The 5,782-nt window shown below is 40.8% G+C and overlaps 1 protein-coding gene and 1 long non-coding RNA gene across 3 annotated transcripts in view; one reads left to right on the top strand and one right to left on the bottom strand.

The window, feature by feature from the left end:
- Window positions 1-5,782, top strand: part of psd3l (pleckstrin and Sec7 domain containing 3, like) — a 120,699-nt gene that overhangs the window by 82,423 nt on the left and 32,494 nt on the right. The gene's annotated exons all lie outside the window — the stretch shown is intronic.
- The window catches only part of LOC107715870 (uncharacterized), a 12,360-nt gene that overhangs the window by 6,098 nt on the left and 480 nt on the right, over window positions 1-5,782 (bottom strand). Inside the window, exon 2 of the long non-coding RNA XR_001637146.1 lies at window positions 206-207. This is a non-coding gene — a long non-coding RNA (uncharacterized LOC107715870). The remainder of the gene's footprint in view (window positions 1-205; window positions 208-5,782) is intronic.

The following is a 5,782-nucleotide window of genomic DNA, read 5'->3' as shown; positions in this document are numbered from 1 at the left end:
GCTTTGATTTGAACGAAAACAGCGCATCCGTGCAGCGCGGCTGACAGAATAGCGTATGCTGCTTGCGTTCAGTGGTTATTCTCCAAAATGGCACTACAGTGATGCGGCGAGACACAGAGGAGACGAATTGTTGAATAAAGTCATTAAGTTTGTTTTCTTTGCGTACAAAAATTATTCTCGTCGCTTCATAACGTTACGGTTGAACCACTGATGGTAGATGGACTAATCTGACGATGCTTTCATACTTTTCTGGACCTTGACAGTGTAATTTACTTGGCAGTCAATGGGACAGTCACAAGCCTCCCGGTTTTCATCCAAAATATCTTAAATTGTGTTCCGAAGATGAACGAAGCTTTCACGGGTTTGGAAAGACATGGGGGTAAGTGATTAATGACTATTTTCATTTTGGGGTGGAGTAACCCTTTAAGTTTTTAATAACTGCAACAACAGCAGAAACATTGAAATAATGACATTAACATAGATGGGCAGATTTTAAATGATAAATGTCATAAAAAGATAAAGCTTGGTAATTGGAAAACCTCACATTTCAGACTTTAGACCATTTTTAAGAAAAGGGATATGAATCAAAATGATGATTGTAGGTGTTTTATCTGCTCTATTAATAATTCTAGATAGCTTATTATCCAAATTGTTTCGATTGTTAGACTGCACGTTCACTTATTTTACATCAACTTGTTAAACTTTACAACAGTGCATGAAAATTCAGTCTGATTTTTGCATTGGTTTGAACAAAAACAGCAGATGGGCCAAATGAAAATGCAAATCCCCTTGCAAATCTTCAGCGACCCGCTGGCTTGGGAACCAATGTGTTAGATTATTAAAATGTTCTTCACACTCACTGAAAGTTCTTCTGCGGCTGTCCCTTATTTGTCAAGGGCGTTCCTTGTTTTCTGTGGTAGAATGTGACTGATTAAATAAATGTACATGCTACAAATCAAATAAAGTATAATAAACAGTAATTCTGCAGGTTTAGGGTGGCATGCTTATCTCTACTGATCCACAGCCTACCTGCCCCTTAGAGGAACTGGTGTAATGCTCTCAGAAGATGAGCCAGCCACCATGTGCCACCTACTCTGGTGGGCATGAGTGGGTTTTGGCTGCTGTGCATAATTTGAATGCAGACTTCAAATTTCAGTGTTGAAAGGGGACTAATCTCTTCTTCCACTTCTTCCAAGTGCTGTTTTTGGCAACATTCTTGTATGAAAGATCCCGTCTGTGGACATGCAGAATAAACCCATGGTCCTCAGCCTGGCTACAGCAGTACTCTTTATGCTGCACCGTCAGTGGCTCTTCCATTCTTTGGCCCTCGCTTGACTGCAGACACCGTCCATCATAACACAGATACTGTAGCTTTTGTTCTTGACATTGGCTTATGCTACTCACTCTCCTGCCCTACAAGTGCATGCATAAAGCATTTCTTGTTCCTCGACCACACTGTCATGACAGCAGGCCGACATCAACTAGAAGAATTTTGAGCATATCTGAGTCTTTCCGTTCATCAGCCTTATCAAATAGAAAACAGGTCAACATTACAAAATCGCACTCCAGCTAGCTAGTGCTCACATAGTGTGATCTGTAACCTTAAAATAAGCTAACCTTACATTAGCTGCCTTTTGTCGTAAACAGGGATATGATAAATTGGTTCCTGGCAGTCTGCATGGGCTCTACACCTGCATGCCGGTCTGATAATATCTTCCATCTGTGGTGAAAGCATGGGTTCGCATTAATAACTAATAAAAAGTTTTTTTTTTATGCATCCAGGTGAAGTAAAAAAAAAAAAGCCTCATTCTCCTCTCTGAATTTCCATTTTACTTCAAAGGATCCCTTTTCAATTTTCTCCCAAATTTTCAGCCAATAGTACAGGAATATTAAGGGGCAAAAATGTAAAATGTTTTCCTCTGAAAGAGAAGTGCAAAGGTGGCCAATCACAATCCTTCCTCTGAGACAGTTCAGCCCCATTTGACAGGTGCTTATTTTATACCGTTCTTGACATGACAGAAACCCTTGATTATGCGTCGTTCTCATTTCACATGCAAGCAGGTTAGCCAGTCATAACTGATGTCATTTACATGTAGAAGTCTTGAAAGTACACCAGCAAAAGCAGTCTGTGTAATTGTAAGGGTCAGAAAGGGCAGACAATGATAATGAAAACTAAATTGTAACATTTTTGCATAATCTGCATTAAAAATACAGTAAGTGCTTCACAGCATTATAATGTACATTATGAAAGACATCTACAAAAAATGATGCTAAAGTGCTAGATGAAGGCAAGGTGACCTGAATGTTAATACTGGTGGATAAGCATGCACAATTAAATATCCAATATCTGCTGATATAGGCCTATATGCACAATACTTACTGATACTGATAAATTAAAAAAAATCACCAATATTAGCTGATGAATTATATGGCACCAATATATATTGCATACCTAAATCTCAGCATCCCCTGAGCCTCACAAACTTTTCACACAAATTGAGTTCTTCCTCCTCGTAACCCTGTAAACATGACTGTCAGTCAGATTGGAGCTTGTAAGCTTTTGCCACTTTTCGAGACGGTCCACGAGTGTGCTTCGTGTTCGTCTCATTAGAGTTTCACATCTGAAACTTAAATGATTAAACCTGCCCGCTCATAATTAGTTTTATTTCAGCCAGTCATGGTGTGTCTATGGAGCATTAGTATGCGCTTTGAACACTTTGAATTATTGATTCCAGTTGAAATCATACTGAGGTGATGGATTTCTCACAGGAGATCTTTGAATTACTGCCTAGAGCCAGGCATGTTTGAAAGAATCTTCGTCATTATTCCACAGCCGTTATTATCATAAACCACCTCAAGACAGCGAGAGTTGTGCACCAAAGTCTTATTGCGTTCAAAAGTGGAATCTTATTTGGCCATTTCTCCAATAAACTCCAATATTACCATGCATACTGTATGCATGCCCCAGAGGCAGTGCTGCATTGTTGTTTGCTAAGGTGTGATTTGGAGAGCTCATCTACAGCTCGTGCTGGTAATATTCAGGTTGTCATCCAGGATGGCCTGTGTTCTGTGTGCAGATGTGAGTGAGTCCGGTGGGCAGCTTGCATTGGCTGTTTGAAATAGAAATGAATCGATCTCAACATTGGCTCACTTCAGAATGGGAGGAGCAGCTCCTCTCCCCTTCTCTCTCTCTCTCTCTCTCTTTCTCTGTGTGTCTCTCCCTGACTCTACCAGTCACTGACGTGTTGCTTCCAGGGAACCTATCGCTCTGTATCCAAACACTCCGGCGAGCGATGCGGGAGAGAGCAGCGCCACTTGTGTGTTGAAGGCAGGGACGTTTGTGCGCCGTTCTGCATTGCTCGTCTGTCCGCTTTCACGCTTCTCTTTTCTCACACATCCCACCGGATCAAGCTCGCTCTCCTCTCTGGTGCCGTGTGCGTGCGAAAGGGCTTTAATCGGAGGAGATGATCGGGGTAAACAGCGTTCAGGGGACCGGGAAGGTCCGCATGCGGGCCGGCGGCTCCGTCAAGTACGGCAGGGAGGAGCCAGTCAGGCGTCAGCCCCAGCACCGCTCCAAGTCTCTCAAAGTGTCCAGTTCTGCTGAATTCAACACTGGACTGCCCAAAAAGGAGAAGGTAACGAGCCTGACATTTGCTGTGGTGTTTGTGTGCCTGGAATGGAGGTGATTTTTCTTTGGCATTGTGATGTTGTTGGACTCGTTGTGGGATCTTTGGATCTCATTGCTGACATGATCTCGCATGCAGACTAAAGCTCTTCGTGTAACCCTGTTATTAAGTGCCTGCAGCACTGGGCGCAATACTCGCACTCAACAAAATGCTGCATTTCCCTGTGGATGAGACGTGCCCGTGTCCGTGTCCGTGTCCTTAAATTGGATTTATGTCTTTACCTGGCAGGCTTCTTTAAGTGATGGATGGTTTAATGACAGCTTTTTTGATGTTTGCTCCAGTTATTGAATGAAATGCATGCTTTTATTGTGATGGCATTAACGTGTCACCTTGACCCGGGTTAACAGAGTCTGTCTGTTTTAATGGCCACTGTGTTTGATTTATGATTCACAGACAGCGTTGTAGCCTCTCCGGTGTAACTCGCTCCCTCTTGCACACCCGTGTGTTTTCTGTTGTGCCGTAAACACGTCGGTGTAATGTGTCTGTGTCCAGCGGGCGGCATCCACTGACACACATCTCATGTGAGAGGAACATGGCTTTGTGTTTGGACACCTATGAACATTGACACCTTTCACTTTGAGTCAACTAAAATTGGAAAATTACTGCACACATATGCAGTAAACGACAGTAATGCTTATAAAAAAATGCTTGCATCGGTTGCGATTTATTTAAAGGAAACTGATGATTTGGCTGGATTTAGAGGCTTAAGTGATATGACTTGGAATATGTGCACATTGGAGTTTATGGGTATATGTGACCATTTTTAACTGTATAGGTTGTGTTAATGACTTATTCAGATTATTTTATATAGAAATGTATATATATGTTTTTAGAGAGAGAGAGAGAGAGAATGCACACACAAATATTAGAATTTTATTCATTTTATTTTTAAGATAGATTTTATATATAGATAAAAAATTTGTATTTTACATTTTTTTTCCACTTTATTCATATACAGGTGCATCTCAATAAATTAGAATGTCGTGGAAAAGTTCATTTATTTCAGTAATTCAACTCAAATTGTGAAACTCGTGTATTAAATAAATTCAATGCACACAGACTGAAGTAGTTTAAGTCTTTGGTTCTTTTAATTGTGATGATTTTGGCTCACATTTAACAAAAACCCACCAATTTCACACTGCCAAAAGCACCAAAAGTTGGTTAAATGACCATGGTGTTGGTGTGCTTGACTGGCCAGCAAACTCACCAGACCTGAACCCCATAGAGAATCTATGGGGTATTGTCAAGTGGAAAATGAGAAACAAGAGACCAAAAAATGCAGATGAGCTGAAGGCCACTGTCAAAGAAACCTGGGCTTCCATACCACCTCAGTAGTGCCACAAACTGATCACCTCCATGCCACGCCGAATTTAAAGCAAAAGGAGCCCCTACCAAGTATTGAGTACATGTACAGTAAATGAACATACTTTCCAGAAGGCTAAAAATGTTTTTTTTATTGGTCTTATGGAGTATTCTAATTTGTTGAGATAGTGAGTTGGTGGGTTTTTGTTAAATGTGAGCCAAAATCATCACAAATAAAAAAGAACCAAAGACTAAAACTACTTCAGTCTGTGTGCATTGCATTTATTTAATACACGAGTTTCACAATTTTAGTTGAATTACTGAAATAAATGAACTTTTCCACGACATTCTAATTTATTGAGATGCACCTGTAGTATAGTATAGAGTTGTCAGGAAGCCATGTGGGAGACAGTGAGGGCGATGACATAGGAAATAGGGTTGTGACGGTGAGGAAATTGTCCCACCGGTTAATCGACGTGTGACAACACTGGTAATACCGGTATCACCGCGGGGGTTCCCTCTTTTCCTCGCTTTTCTTTGCTTTTAAATAGCTTGTAAAAGCGGCGTGCGCATTTTACTTTCACTTTCAAATGGCGGCAATTCGGAGTAAAGCAATTGTTCGTTTGAATTTCAAATTGGCGGCAGTTCGGCGTCAATTGCTTGAATGCAACAACAAAATACAACGTCAAACTCACTTCAGCGTATATATAAAACAGAACTTTTATTAACAAAACAAATAAAAATACACCATGCTATAGGGCAGGCTATGCCTAATATAAAATAACAAATAACTT

The sequence above is a fragment of the Sinocyclocheilus rhinocerous genome, unplaced genomic scaffold, assembly GCF_001515625.1.
Source record: "Sinocyclocheilus rhinocerous isolate Xijiao unplaced genomic scaffold, SAMN03320098_v1.1 scaffold178, whole genome shotgun sequence".
Taxonomy (NCBI): domain Eukaryota; kingdom Metazoa; phylum Chordata; class Actinopteri; order Cypriniformes; family Cyprinidae; genus Sinocyclocheilus; species Sinocyclocheilus rhinocerous.
The sequence above is the reverse complement of the archived record's forward strand: the minus strand, read 5'-3'. Positions and strand labels throughout refer to the sequence as shown.